Source organism: Ovis canadensis, chromosome 22, assembly GCF_042477335.2.
Source record: "Ovis canadensis isolate MfBH-ARS-UI-01 breed Bighorn chromosome 22, ARS-UI_OviCan_v2, whole genome shotgun sequence".
In the NCBI taxonomy this organism is placed as follows: Eukaryota; Metazoa; Chordata; class Mammalia; order Artiodactyla; family Bovidae; genus Ovis; species Ovis canadensis.
In genome coordinates this window covers 61,223,735-61,242,399 of record NC_091266.1, presented here as the reverse complement: position 1 = coordinate 61,242,399, position 18,665 = coordinate 61,223,735, and the positions used below count along the sequence as shown (strand labels likewise).

Here is an 18,665-nt window from a genome sequence, read left to right as displayed (position 1 = left end):
AATACGGATACAAAATGAACATTATTCAGCCATAGAAAGGAAGGACCTTTTGACACAACCTGGATGAACCTTGAACGCATTACGCAGTGAAATACGTTGTGGTGGTTGTTCAGTTTCCAAGTCGTGTCCAACTCTCATCACCCCATGGACTGCAGCATTCCAGGCTTCCTGTCCTCACCATCTTCCTGAGTTTGCCCAAGTTCATGTCCATTGAATCGGTGATGCCATCCAACCATCTCATCCTCTGTCGCCCTCTTCTACTGCTGCCTTCCATCTTTAAGCCAGATACAAAAGCCCACGCATTTATGATTTCATTTATATGAAATATCTAGAATAGCCAAACCCAGAAAACATGTATTAGTGGTTTCCAGGGATGGACAGTATGGCTTTGGGGCTTCTTTGGGGGAGGATGAAAATGTTCTGGAATTAGATCATGGTGATGCTTGCACAACTTTGTGAATATACAGAAACCATTGAATTTTAAGTTTTATGGTATGTTTGTTACATTTTTTAAAGAATCAGCCACAGGGAGACAGCAGCTCAGCTCAGCTAGACGGGGCTGTGGCTGGAAGATAACTTGACTGACAGTCAGTGATCTGGAGTCCTGGCCTTGACTGAGCAAGTCTGATTCGGCCACTTCCCAGCCAGGAGCTTCTCTGCCAAACCTTGCTCTGAGCCTCTGCTTCCTCTTGTTGTAAGGTGGCAGGTAAGGACAAACCTAGACCTATAAGGGGACAGTTTCCCTTGTTCTTGCTGAAGTTTGTGATTTGTTACAGCGGGAGGGACTTTTAGGGAAAACAGAGTTCTAGGATCTTTCTCCCATTCATCAACAGCAACTCAAAAGTCACAGCTGGTGAGAACAGCCAGCTGGTTCTAACCGTCCAGCACGGCAGATGAGCTGCTGGAGAATTCTGTAGAGAGGCCGCTTTGACTTTGCAGGTAGGAAGGCAGGATGATGGCAGTAGGCATGAGCATCTGTGAACCTGGGTTTTTCCTTGGATGCTGGGTTTGCCGATCTGATCTGGTGGCCACATCTCTTCCCATACCTACGATGTACAGTGTCGTTCTTACAATGAGAAATTTACGACTTGGAGCTTTCAGACACCGCACTGATTTCATTTGTCCAGCATGTGGCAGAACCTGTAATCACCTCTGTGGGCTCCAGACAGGCTCTGGCCAAGGTAGCCGAGAGGAGACGTGAGAAACCCCACTGCCCAGCAAACAAGAACCACGTCGCTCCTCGTGACGGAGAGGAAATCCAGGCTGATGTCTTGTGAAAATATTTCTGTGGCTTGTTTACGGAATGAACCCCGAGCACACAGCTTCTCCTGCTCTCTCTGGAGCATGTGGCTTTGCAGCTGGGCCAGATGCTGCTACGGGTTCTTTCTCAGGAGGTTCCAATGACATCCCGTTTTTCTTCTTTGTGTATCAGTTGTCATCTAGCCCTGGACTAAAGTTGCGCAGTCCACCCCTGCTCATCCTGCAGAAAGCTGCTTGGGTAACAAGCCCAGTGATCAGGGCCCCGCAGCAGCCTGGATTTCAACCAGGGGAAGCTGGAAGAGGGGCAGAACCGGTCCCTTCTGAAATCAAACCACTGCATGACATTCGGTGCCAGACAGTGATGACCATGCTTCAGTGAGCCTGACGCTCCTTGAAGAAGAGGGGGTGTCACGAAGCCACGTTCAAGTTTATGGAAGAAGCAAGTTTGTGGCGATGCTGCTCACACACTCCATCCCTCAAAGCTCCCCAGCACCTCTCGGCCCGGCCATCATGGACAAGACCCCTGGCAGAACCAGATGGTGTCCTGAGGCCACCCAGGCCCCTGCACATTCCTCATGTCACAGACGGGAGGCTAGGCCCAGAGATGCGCTGACCAGCTCAAGTCACCGCTGAACGACAGCTGGGACCCGAGCCCAGGGTCTCAGCTGCTTGTCTGGACTCTGCCTGCTGAACCGTGCTGTGCTGGGGCAAAAGAAAGGAGGAAAAATCCTCCTCTTTCTACCTCTCTCACGGCTCCTTCTTGTTGCCCACCCCCAAGCCCTCTGCTTAGGTGAGGCTGTGTGTCCTTGAGAAGCCCAGCAGACCCCTTGCCCCCCTGCCCTCCTCCCAGCTCACGGACTCAGAAGCAGGTAGGGGATGGTGGTGGTGGTAGTGATGGCACTTTCTGTCCCTTTCAGGTTGGAGCCCAAGTTGAGCTTGTCTGCGTTAGGTTACATGACAGAGACCACCTGTGTTTAACCACTTCTCAGTGTTGACGGCTTAAAGTGAGACCCACTCCGTCGCCCCTGCCCCCTCCCCCTGCACAAGGGTAGGAAAGTAGGAAAGTGAAGTTGCTCAGTCGTGTCTGACTCTTTGCAACCCCGTGGACTGTAGCCTACCAGGCTTCTCTGTCCATGGGACTTTCCAGGCAAGAGTACTGGAGTGGGTTGCCTTTTCCTTCTCCAAGGGATCTTCCTGACCCAGGGATTGAACCTGGCAGGTCTCCTGCATTGCAGGCAGATGCTTTACCCTCTGAGCCACCAGGGAAGGTGGGAAGATGACTACTATACCCATCTATCCAAGTGACTAGCTCTTTGCCCTTCCTGCCCATCGCAAAAGCTCTCTAATGTTTGCTAAGAACAAATGAGGTAATAAAAGCAAGGCAGGACTGCAGAATGAAAGGCAGAAGACAGTCTGGGGAAAGCAGGGTATGGAAGCGGTGTCCGTATCGTCCTGTTCACAGCAGCAGCATTCACAGTAGCCTAAAGGGGTAAGCAACCCAAGAGCCCACTGACAGAGGAACAGATACCCACACAAGTATGGGCCATCCATGCAATGGAGTATCATTCACCGTTTAAAAGGGAGGGGATTCTGACACATGGGACATGGATGAACTTTGAAGACATCGGGTTGGGTAAAATAAGGCAGTCATAACAGGACAATCACTGGAGAGTTCCACTTACATGAGGTCCCTGTGATAGTCAAACTTATGGATAGAATGGCAGTGGTCCCGGGCTGCAGGAGGGGCAAATGGTTACGGTTGAAAGTGGACAGAGTTCTGGTTCGGGGTGATGAAAAAGTTCTCTGGATGGATGAGGGTGGTGGTTGCCCAACACGGTGTAGATGGATGTGCTTACTGCCACAGATCTGGACACTTAAAAATGGTAGGATGGTAGATTTATGTTGTGTGTGTCTGTGTGTGTGTGTGTGTGTGTGTGTGTGTTACCATAATTAAGGGGAGGGGAATCTCTTAAGGGGAAATCCACCTTGCACTGAAAAAGGTCTCGTTATGCATCTTATTCCTTTTTCAGACTCTGAGGTCTTTAAAGACGGGGACTCCTGTGCTCTGCTCATCTTTAAAGCTCTCCTGTGCTCAGCCCAGCACCTGAGTCAGGTCTTCAAAGACATCAGATACCCAGTAACTATTGACTGAACTGGGGTCATGGCGCGATCCCACCAAGGCTGACTCGCCAGCTGAGCCTCAGGGGCTCGGAGGCTGGTGCATGCGCACAAACATATTTGGGTGGACGGTCCTGCACGCAGTGGTCTTACCCAGTCCTCCAGGGCCGACCCCGCTCCCATCGCACAAAACGCTGACCCTGGAGCCAAGCCCGGACACCAAGGGCAGAGGCCTGGTTCCTCCAGTTCCACGTGTCTTGGAAATCAGCTAGAGCCAGAGTAGCTACAAAATTAGTGGGCAGGTTTTTACTCATTACTGGACAAGTCTGTGTTATGCTCCATCATTTCCTGGGAGAGATGAAAATTATATAGAACTGTGGCTAACAACACTTTCCATTTTTTGATGGGGAGCTGTTGTTGCCAGGCAGAGTGCTGGGCTGGTGAAAACCTTTCTTTTCATGGTTCCCCAACCTTCAGTTTGCCTCTTTAACTGAAGAGCAAACAGCCTTAGAATGTGGGAGGGCCAGGTGTCACCTAGCCCTGACATCTAAAGCCAGCATGTTCTGTCCCCTTTCTCAAGCTTCATGAAAGAGGTCATCAGATCCTACAGATTAGGCCCCACTTCTACCTTTTCTGTGTGTACATGATCATTCCTATTGCAAACTCTCAGCTTCAGGCTTATCGGATTGGGTGATGCTTGGCAGAGGACACCACCCTTATGGCAGAAAGTGAAGAGGAACTAAAAAGCCTCTTGAGGAAAGTGAAAGAAGAGAGTGGAAAAGTTGGCTTAAAGCTCAACATTCAGAAAACGAAGATCATGGCATCTGGTTCCATCATTTCATGGGAAATATATGGGGAAAGAGTGGAAACAATGTCAGACTTTATTTTTTGGGGCTCCAAAATCACTGCAGATGGTGATTGCAGCCATGAAATTAAAAGATGCTTACTCCTTGGAAGAAAAGTTATGACCAACCTAGATAGCATGTTGAAAAGCAGAGACTTTATTTTGCCAACAAAGGTCTGTCTAGTCAAGGCTATGGTTTTTCCAGTGGTCATGTATGGATGTGAGAGTTGGACTGTGAAGAAAGCTAAGCACCGAAGAATTGATGCTTTTGAACTATGGTGTTTGAGAAGACTCTTGAGAGTCCCTTGGGCTGCAAGGAGATCCAACCAGTCCATTCTGAAGGAGATCAGTCCTGGGATTTCTTTGGAGGGAATGATGCTGAAGCTGAAGCTCCAGTACTTTGGCCACCTCATGCGAAGAGTTGACTCATTGGAAAAGACTCTGATGCTGGGAGGGATTGGGGGCAGGAGGAGAAGAGGATGACAGAGGATGAGATGGCTGGATGGCATCACTGACTCGATGGACCTGAGTCTGAGTGAACTCCGGGAGTTGGTGATGGACAGGGAGGCCTGGTGTGCTGTGATTCATGGGGTCGCAAAGAGTCGGATGCGACTGAACTGAACTGAACTGATGCTTGGCAGGTTACTTCAAGGAGGTGCAACTTTCTCATCTGTAAAATGGGGGTGATAACTGTGCTTTCCTACAAAGGTCATTCTGAGTGTTAAAGGAGATGACCTTTTTATCCAATATCTGTCTTGCCTTGATTGCACAATAAATTTGCCTTTATGATGTAATAGTGACATTGAAATTAAAAGACCCTTGCTTCTTGGAAGGAAAGCTTTGAAAAACCTAGACAGTGAATTAAAAAGCAGAGACATCACTTTGCTGACAAAGGTCCATCTAGTCAAAGCTATGGTTTTTCCATTAGTCATGTATGGATGTGAGAGTTGGACCACAGAGAAGGCGGAGCACCAAAGAATCGATGCTTTTGAATTGTGGTGCTGAATAATACTTGAGAGGCCCTTGGACAGCAGGGAGATCAAACCAGTCAATCCTAAAGGAAATCAGTCCTGAATATTCATTGGAAAGATTGATACTGAAGCTGAAGCTCCAATACTTGGCCACCTTATGTGAAGAACCAATTCATTAGAAAAGACCCTGATGCTGGGAAAGATTGAAGGCAAAAGGAGAAGAAGGTGGCAGAGAATCAGATGGTTGGATGGCATCACCGACTCAATGGGCATGAGTTTGAGCAAACTCTGGGAGACAGTGAAGGACAGGGAAGCCTGGCATGCTGCAGTCCATGAAGTCACAAAGAGTCAGATATGACTTAGTGACTGAACAACTATAATGAGTGACATTGACCTGACTCAAAGTACCTTGGGGTTGTCCAGTGAATTTTACACTGTCCTGGTGTTTGTGAACCAACTTACAAAGGTGCTGTCCATTTATCTAATGACCCATACTAACAGAGTATATATCCCAGAGTATAAAACCACTCTCTGTATGAAGCAGTGTCTTTCATTTGAAAGGCAATGAGTTATGCAATTTATCATGTTCCCCTCTCTGGCCTTGGCTGCTGCAAACGCACCCTTAGTTTGTGGTTCTTCTGTGCCAGGGTCATCTTTAGGCCAGGCTTTATGGTCCGATGAGTTCTCCAGTTCATTACTTGCGTCTTTGATCAGTTTTGCTGGCTTTTTATCCGTGTTGTTAATTATAGGCCACCTCAAATGTGATTGAGTATAAATTATAAAACAATATTCATTATAATTTAGTGTCAAAGGTGCTTTGTTAAATTGTTGGAATTGATCATTCCTGTAATAGTTTGCATGGTACACAGACTGCCCTGTTGCCCAATTTTCTAGATAAACCACTTTGCGAAAATTGGTAACACGTATTACAAGCAGGGTAAACAAATGAACACTGTGATGCTATCTGAATGTATTTTAATAGTGAGGGAGCATATCCACAGTAAAAAATGCTGCCTGGCAAGAGAACCAGCATCATCAAAACAAGGTGAAAAATAAAAAAGCAATGAGAAGTTGAGGGGAAATGTGTATCTGAATGTAGCCAGGAGATAAAATCGTTCTTTGTCTCACAGCTAACAGTGCTCTGCAGAAGACTTAATGGTTGCACAAACTTGTTTTTTAACTTGTTAACAAAGCCTCAGGTATAAACATCAACGTGATGATTGCTATTCCTTCTCAGGAGAAATAGCACAGGGTGGACTCCTCACCCGCTCCCTGGTTACCATGGAAACATTCTGGTGACTTCATCACAGGTAGAGTGTTTGGAGGTTCTTCAGCCCACCACGGAAGGTGGGAGGGAGCCTGGCTCATTCCGAGAGGAGCTAGAGATGTGAACTGTGGCTGATTTTGCTTCCCTTTAGCCCAGTGCATCTTTGCCATTAACAGACCTTTGAATCTAAGTAAAATGTCTTTGAAACATCAGTGGAATGTGATCAAGCTGTCTGAGGAAGGTATGTTCTGATATTCTCCTACAGATATAATGCCTATCAAAATGTGAAATGATTTATTCATTCAGTCAACAATCGGTGAAGGTTTTCGGTTGGCAGGCACTGCGCTGGGCATGGAGGGAAGGTGATGATGAGCTGCCCTCTGAAGGCCTCCATCAACTTGAGGGGATAGACCCACACCCAGACAATTACAGGGCAGTATAGTGAGAACTCACGGTGAAGGCGGCCTGTCGGGGGCCACCGTGCTGGGTTAGATTGTGTCTTTCCGAAGTTGTGCTCAAGCCCTAACCTGTGAACGGACCGGATTTGGAAATGAGATCTTTGCAGATGTAGTCAGGATGAGGTCATACTGGGTTGGGGTGAGCCTTCCATCCAGTGACTGGGGCCATTTTAATAAGAGAGAGTTTGGAGACATAGAGACAAAAGGAGGATGGCCACATGAGGATGAAGGCAGACAAATGATGCTGCCACAAGCCGAAGAATGTCAGGGGTTGCCAGCAGCCGCCAGAAGCAAGAAGTGGCAAGGAAGGATGCTCCCTGCGTCCTTCAGAGGGAATATGGCCCTGCCAGCAGCTTGGCATCAGACGTCTGGCCTCCAGGACTGTGAGACAATAAACTCCTGCTGTTGTGACTCTCCCATCGTGCTTATTTGTTGTGGCAGCTCTAGGAAAGGAACACAGACAGCTTCACGGATGGGAAGGTGTGCGTGCTGGGGGCAGACCTCGGAGCCCTGCTGAGCAGCGGTGACCCTGAGCTGTGCAGAGGGCGAGGGGTTAACCCCTGGCAGAGCTGGGCAGAAGGCCGCCGAGGCCACAGCCACAGAGACGGCGAAGCGGCCACATCCAGGAAGGAGAAGGGCCTCATTTTAAGGATTTCTATCTTGAACTCTTTTTTTAATTAAAAAAAAATTTTTTTTGAAACTTGGAGAGATTTTATTAGCTATATTCATGGAAATAACTTAATAGAATTTTTTTTAAACTTCAAAGTCTTTGGATTATTCATTTTTTAGAGTTTATTTTATAGAAGTATAGTTGATTTAGAATGTTGTGCTAACTTCTGCTGCACACCGAAATGATTCAGTTTCACATGTACATGCACTCTTTCCCTTTGTGGTTGATCACAGGATATTGAGTACAGTTCCGAGTGCTATACGGTGGGACCGTGTTGCTTTCTATCCACTCTCCATATACTAGCTTGTATCTGCTAATCCCAAACTCCCGATCCGTTGCTTTCACACCCTCCCCGCTGGCAACCACAAGTGTGTTCTTTATGTCTGTGAGTCTGTTTCTTTTTGAAGGTAAATTCATTGCATCATATTTTAAACTAAGGGATGATACCGTATGATATTTGTCTTCCTCTGCCCGACTTCTCTTGGTACGACAATCTCTAGGTCCATCCATGCTGATGCAAATGGCACTCTTTCTCTCTGTTTTATGGCTGGGTAATATCCCGCTGTATATATGCACCACGTCTGGATCCATTCATCGTTCTGTGGACATCTAGGGTGTCTCCGTGTCTTGGCTGCTGTGGATTGTGCTGCTGTGAACACAGGGGTGTGTGCATCCTCTTGGAGGATAGTCCTGTCTGGATATATTTCCGCATCCTGGTCCCCTTGAGCCCCAGCACCCCTGCACATGGCCTCAGTTTCTTAAGTGTATGTTTCCGAGGTTCTGTTCTGGGGGGAAATGTATCCTTTTTATTAGACTTCTCAAGGGAGTGTGTGACCTTCACAAGGTCACAAACTGACAACATCAAGGGGATCTGGGAGAACCTGATGGGAGACGAGGCTGGAAGGGTTGCCCCTTGATTGTGACCTTGCCGAGACCAGGCAGCTCAGGCAAGATTAAGCTGATGGGATGAGGCAGAGCGTCTTTCATGAGATAAATCAGGACCTGACTTGTAACTGGACGTTGGAGGTGGGTGTGGAGGTGGAACCCTGGTTTCCATTGTGGGTGATGGGAGGATGGTAGCCACGTGCTGAGAAAATGGACCAGGAAGTGAGGAGGAGGAAAGGAATGGGGAGGGAGGGAGATGGAGGGGCAGGCGGGGAGGAGATGTCAGTGGCGGCAGCTCAAGAGAAGCTGGTTGATCTCCTTTTGGAAAAGCTGTGTGTGTGTGTGTGTGTGTGTGTGTGTGTGTGTGTGTGTTTAATCTACTGACAAGTATCTTTATTAAAAAATGTTTATTTATTTATTTGACAGAGTCTGGTCTCAGTTGTGGCATTTGGGGTCCTCCTTACAAAATGCGAGGTATTTCCCTGTGGCATCTGGACTCCAGTGCTCAAGGGCTCAGTAATTGAAGTGTTCGAGCTGTTTTGCAGTGTGTAGTATCATAGTTCCCTGCACCTCCTGCACAGGAAGGCTGATTCCTAACCCCCCGGCCCACCAGGAAACTCCCCCCAAATGAAGCTTGTGGAGACTTGGAGGTCACTGCTTCTAAGGGCTAGTGGCCACAGCTGGGCTCTGGGTCCTGCCTCGGCAGTGGTCTGAGACTCGGCAGGAGAACCCAGAAGGGAGGGTGTCAAGGAGAGAACGCAAAAGAAAGGAAGAGACGGTAGCCAAGAGGGAGGAAGACGGTGAGAAGACCCCAGAAGTCAACCATGGGAAGGTGGTCCAGAGGCAGTGGGTAGTTAACAGGGTCAAACCTCACAGAGGTGACGGCTTTAATTCAGGGCTGAGATGTCTTTATTCAGGTCTTTCGTTCTGTCTGAGACACATCTACTGAAAAGATTCAGATGCGATCATGTTGAAGTCAAGTGAAAATTCCTCACCTGCTATCAGACTGGAAACGAGGGAAGGCATTTACAGTCTACCAGGTGGGAATGCGGACGTCCTGTCTGCGTCCCTGATACACACGATAGAGACATAAAAACAAGCGAGCTCTCTGGACCAGCGGAAGCCTGGGGTTCATCATTTACGCACGACGTTGATGGATGGATTCATTAGGCAGTGCATGATGTGGCTTGTCGGCTATTTCTGCACAGACAGCTCAAGATGGGCTGGGTGCCCTGTGGGAATTGTATGCAGCTCCTTACCCGTATCCCAGGCTTTGCCCAGCATGCTGCGTGCGGTCTCCTGATCTGCAGGATTCCCTCTCACACAGTCCCTGTAGACACTTCCACCTTCCTCTTTCACCTCTGCGTGGGCCGCACCACCTTCTCCCAACCCAGTGTCCCCCTTTGCCTAAGTTCACCCCATCCCACTCCTTTCCCAGGGCCCTGGCTGGCGGGGCTCTCCCGGTGGCTCCCTGGGATGCCAGCTGTGACTTCCTCTTCGAGTCGTGGGAGGGGACAGCATCTCATCACCTTTGCTGCCCCACCCTGGGGCCCCCATCACCCTGAGGAAGGCTTAAACTCCCAGCCAGGTGGAACCTATCCCTGAAGCACGCTTTCCTCCAGGGAGGAAGTTAGATTCCAGGAGAGTCTGGTTCAAGGCCTTGTGGTGTGTTCAGTTTCATGTTGCTCTGACTCTTAGCCTCCAGGGAGGCCTCTGAGGCTTTGGAGGAAGGGCTCAGGCTGCTGGAGGTGGAATCCTGTTCCATCTTTCCAACGATCATGGGAGAGAAGCCCTCATCTGACTTGCCTGTGCCATGACCCCTCCCCAGGCAGAGGACACTGGGCACCAGACTCAACCCATTCCTTAACCAGCAATGCCTGGGTTAAGGGCTCCCTTCATAGCTCAGCCAGTAAGAAACTGCCTGCAATGCAGGAGACCTGGGAATAGTTCCCGGGTCGGGAAGATCCCCTGGAGAAGGGAATGGTAACCCCCTCCAGTATGCTTGCCTGGAGAGTACCGGGCACAGAGGAACCTGGCGGGCTACAGTCTATGGGGTTGTAAGAGTCGACAGGACTGAGCGACTAAACTGGTTAAAAGTAGAGACTTTAGGTAAAGAAGATCCTGATCCAAATCTGTCTCTGACACTAACCATCTGGGCAATTGAGGTCATTTTGGGCAACTTCCTTACATTGTCAATCTGACTTCTCCCTGGGGAATGAGTTTTAGTTTGTTTCAAAGTAACCGCATGCTGCCATCATTGATGGCTTCGTTCTAATTAAAGACATCTGAGAAAAAGTCCCATTGCCATCCCCTCGGTGTGTTCTCCAAAAGCCGTGGGATGACTGTGAGTCAGAAGAGCTCTGGCTCCATTTTAGGGCCTCAAGTCACCTTCTGTGCAGGCGCTTGATGGTCTAGGACCCACAGTGCCCTTGGCGTGGAGCGGCATGAAGTGAACCAGAAGGCTCCGTCAGGCCCAGGAGGTGCACTCCGCCCCCCTCCCCCGGAGTTTCCGGATCAGTGGGTCTGCAGGTCAGGAGGCAGGGCCTGACACTGTGGATTTCTGAGGTCACCCCGTGATGCTGGAGCTGCAGGTCTGGGGACCCACACTTAGCGCCCCTGCGCTTGGTCAGCACAGTGAGATGCCAGCTTGTCGAGTTTCCAAGAAGCAGAGCCTGGGGTGGGAATTGAGGGGCACGAGGGGGAGAGTGCCCTTGAGGACAGAACCCAGAAGAGAGTGAGAGAGACCTGATGGGAAAGCTGTGGGGGGTGACGGATGGGCCCTGGGGGCAGGCTGGCCCTTGGGTTATGCTCTGGAGCAAACCGCAGCGTTGCCCTGGCTGTTGTCCCCCTCTGAGTCCCCACCAGCTGTGGGCCAAGGTTGAGGAAGCCTTCTATTGAGGATGGTTCTCGGAGAAGAGCAAAGCCGTGAGCCTCTGACAGCCGCCTCCCTGCAGTCAGGGGTAGCCAGGCAATGGGGTGGGAACAGGGTCAGCTCTGCATTCTAGTTACTCAGCACTCTAGTTACTAGCACTTGGACCCAGGCTGCCTGACTCCAAGTGCCCAGGGTCCGCCCTCTGCCAGTGTCCCTTTCACCGAGATGGTCTCCGGCTACAGAGTGAGACCTGCTGGCCCGCAGATAGGCAGCTGCCCTGTGAGAGCTCTGGGACAGGCCAGCTGCAGGGGAAGAAGCAGACGGGCTGGCCCCTCCTGCCCAGGCAGCAGTACCTCCTCCACAGACTTAGGCCGAGTGCCATGGGTCCTGGGTTCTGCAGATATCTGTTTTGGAACCCGGATCCCAGCTGCTGGACAATGCCCAAACTCCCTTCAGCCTTGTTCTTGGTAGCCTGCCTCACATGTCCACCACCTTTGCCTTAGTCAGAGATGGCAGGGTGGGCCCCCCCCTCCATGCAGGGGGGGGCTTTCTCAGTAATGATAGCGATGTGGTCAAGTGGGAAGGGACAGGGCACGTGTCCCCATGTGCCAGGAACTCTGCTCAGCTCTTGGTATTTGTCATCACTTATTCCTTGTAACTTCCTTTGACTTCCCTGGTGGCTCAGATGGTAAAGCCTGCAATACGGGAGACCCAGGTTCGATCCCTGGGTTGGGAAGATCTCCTGGAGAAGGAAATGGCAACCCACTCCAGTATTCCTGCCTGGAGAATCCCAGGGACGGAGGAGCCTGGTAGGCTACAGTCCATGGGGTCGCAAAGAGTCGGACACGACTGAGCGGCTTCATTTCACTTCACTTCATTCTTTGTAACACCCTAGGAGAAAAGTCCTGTGTTTCCTCTGACACATGGGGAAGTAAGATTGACAATTTAAGAAAATTGCCCCAAATGACCTCAATTGCCCAAATGGTTAGTGTCAGAGACAGAGTTGGATCAGGGTCTTTCTTTACCCAAAGTCTCTACTTTTAACCAATCTGGTGGTCTAGTCACTCAGTTGTGTCCGACTCTGGGGACCCCATAGACTGTGGCCCACTAAGCTCGTCTGTGCATGGAATTCTGCAGGCAAGAGTACTGGACGGGGTCGCTATTCCCTTCTCCAGTTGGGATCTTCCAGACCCAGGAGTCGAACCCAGGTCTCTTGCATTGCAGGCAGATTCTTTACCGATTGAGCTATGAGAGAAGCCCAGCCTAGGAAGCTCTCTTACGGCTTTTGGGTCATTAATTGATCAGGCTCAATTAATGGATGCATGGCTGTAGTCACACCTCAGTTTTACTCAAAAACAGGCTCATAACTCTAAGTTACAGCTTTGCCATTTGTGTGGATTCCCACAAACTTTTTTTTTTAATGTAAATGTTGTAATCATGGGGTTCATAAGACTTTGATTCCTTCCTTTCAGTTTAAGTTACATTTTAAGAACTTTCCCATAGAGTCATCCTTTTAAAGACCCTACATTCCAGCCAATACATCTACCTCAGTCTCCTCAACCAGGCTGTGATGGGTATAATAATGGTCTCACAAACTATGTCCACATCCTCTTGCCTAGAACCTGTGAATAGTCACTTTTAAGTGACTCAGTGGGAAAGAATCCACCTGCCAAGCAGGAGATGCGGGTTCAGTCCCTAGGTTGGGAAAACCCCTTGGAGAAGGAAATGGCAACCCACTCTAGTATTCTTACCTGGGAAATCCCAAGGACAGAGGAGCCTGGTGGGCTTCAGCCCATGGAATCACAAAAGAGTTGGACACGACTTAGCAAGTTAAAAAAAAAAAAAATGGCAGAAGGTGCTCTGCAGGTGGGATTAAGAACCCGCCTAAGAGGAGGAGAGTGTCCTGTTTTATCTGGGTGGCCCAGTCTAATCAGAAGGATCCTTATAAGAAGGAATAGGAGGATCACGGAGATGCAATAATGTAAACAAAGTTTGGAGTGATAAGGGACCATGAGCCAAGGAATGTGGCAGTCTCTAGAAGCTGGCTGGAAGGCAAGGAAAGGCAAGGAAAAACAGGGTCTCCCCTAGACCCTCCCACGTAAGTGCAGCCTTGGCAACATCTTGATTTTAGCCCAGGGAGACTCGAATTGGACTCAGACATCCAACTGAAAGATAATAAATCTGTGTTGTTTAAGCCACTAAGTTTATGACATTTGTTACAGCAGCAAGAAGACACTCACACACAGACCCTGCGTGTCTGGTCTTGGCAGCCTCCCTCCTCCCTGCTAGAGACGCCGCTTCTCCGTAGCTAATGTTTGTTTGTCATTGTTCAGTCACTCAGTCGTGTCCAACCCTTTGCAACCCCATGGACTGCAGCACTCCAGGCCTCCCTGTCCTTCACCATTTCCTGGAGCTTGCTCAAACTCATGTCCATCTAGTCGGTGATACCATCCAACCATCTCATCCTCTGTTGTCTCCTTCTCCTCCTGCCTACAATCTTTCTCAGCATCAGGGTCTTTTCTAATGAGTCAGCTTTTTGCATCTAGTGGCCAAAGAATTGGAGCTTCAGCTTCAGCACCAGTCCTTCCAATGACCACTCAGGGCTGATCTGCTTTAGGATGGACTGGTTCGATCTCCCTGCAGTCCAAGGGACTCTCAAGAGTCTTCTTCAACACCACAGTTCAGAAGCAACAATTCTTTGGTGCTCAGCTTTCTTTATGGTCCAACTCTCACATCCATACATGACTACTGGAAAAACCATAGCTTTGAGTAGACAGATCTTTGTTGGCACAGTAATATCTCTGCTTTTTAATATGCTGTCTAGGTTTGTCATAGCTTTCTTCCAAGGAGCAAGCGTCTTTTAGTTCCATGGCTGCAGTCACCATCTGCAGTGATTTTGGAGCCCCAGAAAATAAAGTCTGCCACTGTTTCCATTGGTTCCCCATCTCTTTGCCATGAAGTGATATTCATTGCATGTTGTTATATTTTGAGCATTGCGCTATTTAGGTCACTTCACCTTTTTTCAAGAACTCTGTGAAGTAAGCCCCACTATGTCCACTTCATAGCAAGGAGATAAGGGATGTGGAATCACTTGCCCAAAGTCACACACATAGTTAGAAAGCCTGGGACTTTGTGGTCTGATTCCAGTGACCACTGATGTCTTGGTGATAGGGACCGTCTGGGTCTGGGTGGGAGAGGAGCAACTGCCATGGACCCGCTCATTAATGATCATAACCAGGGTTATTTACCGAGCATTAACCACAAAGTTATGACCAACCTAGAAAGCATATTCAAAAGCAGAGACATTACTTTGCCAACAAAGGTCCCTCTAGTCAAGGCTATGGGTTTTCCAGTAGTCATGTATGGATGTGAGAGTTGGACTGTGAAGAAAGCTGAGCGCCGAAGAATTGATGCTTTTGAACTGTGGTGTTGGAGAAGACTCTGCTGCAATTCATGGGGTCGCAAAGAGTTGGACACGACTCAGCGACTGAACTGAACTGAACTGAACCCCACATCCCACCCCAGGTAACATACAGAACCTGTAGTGCATGGATCACAAGGCTGGGAAGGACGTGTTATTACCTGCATTTTAGAGATGAAGACTCTCATCCATAATGTGGAGGGAGGGCAAGCACCTCCCCTATGCAGGTGAGCTTGGGGCCAAGCTGGAATGCAGACCAGGCTGGTCTGGCCCCAGGCCTGTGCTGACTGCAGAATTCTTAAACACAGACCAGAGCCAGGAGATTTCCGTCTTCATCAGCTTTATTGTCAGTTCATCATGATGCATCGACTCTGCACAGAAATCCATGACATCTTTCAAGTCTTATATTTGTGCTTCACGGGAAGTAATCGTGCACATCATGTTGGATGAACGTCTCTGTCACTCAGTACCAGGCTCAGATGGGGACACAGCCACACGTCCGGGTGGATCTGATGGGGGCTCTGTTATCACCAGGGATGAGATGAGACGTGGATGTTTTGGATGGGTCAGTGGTGGCCCTTGAAATTGCCACATCCTGATGCTTTTGCAAATCTGCCAAACTTGAAAATGCCATAGCTTATCATTTCCCCCATAAGATGCTTGAAATTTTATCTAAACTCTTTAATAAACCCTTCTTGTGGACTTCCCTGGTGGCTCAGACAGTAAAGCGTCTATCTACAATGCAGGAGACCTGGGTTTGATCCCTTGGTTGGGAAGATCCTCTGGAGAAGGAAATGGCAATCCACTCCACTACTATTGCCTGGAAAATCCCATGGACAGAGGAGCCTGGTAGGTTACAGTCCGTGGGGTCGCAAAGAGTTGCACACGGCTGAGCGACTTCACTTCACTTCACTTCCTATGAACTGATAAAGATGCTAAATTAGAGGGCCACTTTCTTAGATCTCTTCTTTCTCGTCATCAGCGCCAGCAGCTGGGAGAGCATTCTTTGCCTCCTTTTGGAAAATCACTCTCCTTGGAATAGCTGCATTGTGAAGGCAACGCTGTAACCTAGGACTGTGTTGCAGTGAAGGCTGATCGCTACCCACCTTCATGGGCTTAACTCACATTCCTGCTTTGGCAGCAGGACACCAGGCAGACGTCCTGATACTGCAGGCTTGCATCGCAAAGTGCGACTTCCTTCTCCTCAGCTTTCCATGAGGGGTGCAGGGCAGGTTGGGTGGATGAGGAAATTCCATAGAGCGATTCCATAGGCTCGTCCGTAGTTTCCAAGCTGGTGGATGGTGGAGCCAGGGCCCGAGCCCAGGTTCTACGATTATGGGCCCCTGCTGTGAGCACGTGGACCTGAAGACACTCTAGGCTGCTGCTGTGGCTGGTGTTTATGTGGAGGGTGGTCCATGGTGTCTCATTTTTTCCTCACAGTGTCGTCACAAAATAATCCTCAGATATTCCAAAGCAGCTTCTGTATCGGTGTCTGAGTCACTCACAGCTCCTTCCAGAATGATTGTGTTAAGAGGCTGGATGAAAGTTGATCTTGCAGTTCAGGCTTTCTTAACTCCAGGGATGTTGAGAAATCCATAGACGTGATTCTCTCTTCTGCTGGGTGCAAACTCAGAGCACGGGTGAGTGTGTGAAGGCTAAACTTGTTCACTTATTAATATTACCGAGTCTGGGAACATAAAGCAACAGTGTGGAAGAAGGCATCTTGCAGCCTGATAGACTGAGTAACAGTGAACTCAGAGCCTCCGTGGAGCAGGTGGAGTGGATGAGGGGAACAGACAAGGTTTTTATCATGGGTCCAAGTAGCCTAGATTCACGATTGGTTCATATAATACTTGCGTGCTAAGCCGCTTCAATCATTTCCGACTCTTTGAGACCGCATGGACTATAGTCCACCAGGGTCCTCGGTCCGTGGGATTCTCCAGGCAAGAATACTGGAGTGGATTGCCGTGCCCTCCTCCAGAGGATTGTCCCTGACCCAGAGATCAAACCTGTGTCTCTTACGTCTCCAGCATTGTTGGGCAGATTCGTTACCACTAGTGCCACCTGGGAAGCCCATAATACTTGAGCAGGTGACATTAAATTTTATAGTAAAGTTATATACTCCACTTTATCCTTTTGTATACTAAAAAGTAGCAATATTATTTCCTTTTGCCTAGGATTACGGGACAGCCAGTACAGTCCCCACGATCAAATTGCCCTTAAAAATCTCCAGTCTGATGTTCCAGAGAAGAGATCTGACTTCACTGAGGTAACATATGTTTCTAACTCCTAGAGTAAGCAGCAAAATGCACCCAACTGTAAAACATGATCACTGGCCTAGTTGTGATGTGTTTGCATTTTTTTTGTTTAGTCATAAGTGGGATCAACGCAGCAGAAAATCTAACCATCATGACTAAGACTTTACGTTAAAGTATGCAGTGTGTATTCATTCATCCTCTTATAATCGACCAATAATTTGTAGATTTGCAGTATCAAAGGAGAGTATGGTGATCAAATCTCAACTTTAAACCAAAATGAATCTGCTGGAGAGGACGGATGATGCCACATGGCATTTTGAAGGTGGAGAGGAGGTAATTTGAAATTTAACAAGCTAGCACAGGTTGTCATGACTGCAAAAAATGTCAGTGGTCTCACACAGGGAAGGAAATTAGAGGTCATATTCACAAAATGAAATGTTTCTGATGCTAGACAATAAAGAACTCTTGTGTACACAGTGGTAATGTTGACAGCATATCACACGCCAGGCTCTATCTGACTCTTTTCACCTAACCACAATCCCAGGAAGGAGAGACCATTGGCTTTCCATGTCCATGGATTCTTCATCTGTGGGTTCACCAAACTGTAGATCGGAGCTATTTGGGAAAAGAAACCCAGAAAATTCTAAAGAGCAAAACTTGAACTTGCCAGTTTATATATTGATATAACATTTACACTGTACTGCAGGCTATAAATGATCTAGAGATGATTTAAAGTAAACAGGAGGATGTGCATAGGTTATATTGCAAACACTCTGAAATTTACACAAGGGACTTGAGCATCCTTGGATTCTGGTATCTGAGGAGGTGGAGTCCTGGAACCAACCCCCGCTGGATTCTGAGGGACAACTGTATTGTTATTATACCTGTTTTGCACATGATAAAACGAAAGCTTCAGTAGCTCCAGGAGTTGACTTGCCCCAAATCTCACGGCTCATAAGCTGTCTGGCTCCAAAGCTTTTGTTCTGATCTTGCTCGACAGGGCTGGTGGAGAGAAAGTCTCATTCCAGTGAACAGAACTTGAACTATGGACTTTCCTGCCTGAGAGAATTGTCCGAAGTGTTACAGTTTACAAGGCATCTCTTGTCTTTCACAAATGATAATTCTGCTGCCAGCTTTTGTAATTATGAGAGAGAGTGGAATTATAAGAAATGATCCCTCATAGCATTAATATAGCCAAGGTAAAAAATAATTTTGCACCCTAAATACTCATCTTAGGTATCATCCTTTAATTTAACTTTGTGTTTAATAAAGTTCAACATTTCCTCAGAGATCCCAGGCTGAAATCTCACACAATGGTTGAAGGCCACTGTTCTGGGTCCTGAGATTTAGTCGTCAATATTTAAAGCCATTTCTATGTGGCACACAGAGCTCCCTGAGACGTGCAGGTGTGTAACTAGAATTAATGTGCTCCCTGAAAGCAGGAACAAGAACCCCGGGTGGCAGGGAGGGAAGTGAGTTGGAGGAGCCATGGGCCACTGAGAACCATCCCTGGGAGGAGATGTCCATTAAGAAGTGGAGGATAATGTGAAGGTCAGCTGCTGCTTTTTTAACAAGAAAGACACCACCTGAAGATCTTTCCCACATGGTTCACACTGAGCTAGTAGATTCCAGCATTTTTCT

At 48.3% G+C, this 18,665-nt stretch overlaps 1 protein-coding gene across 1 annotated transcript in view; it reads left to right on the top strand.

Moving 5' to 3' along the window:
• Positions 1 to 16,949: 16,949 nt before the first annotated feature.
• C22H10orf90 (chromosome 22 C10orf90 homolog) overlaps positions 16,950 to 18,665 on the top strand; it is an 84,622-nt gene continuing 82,906 nt past the window's right edge. The window contains exon 1 of the mRNA XM_069567433.1: positions 16,950 to 17,035. The gene's annotated coding sequence lies outside the window, so the exon portion shown is untranslated. The remainder of the gene's footprint in view (positions 17,036 to 18,665) is intronic.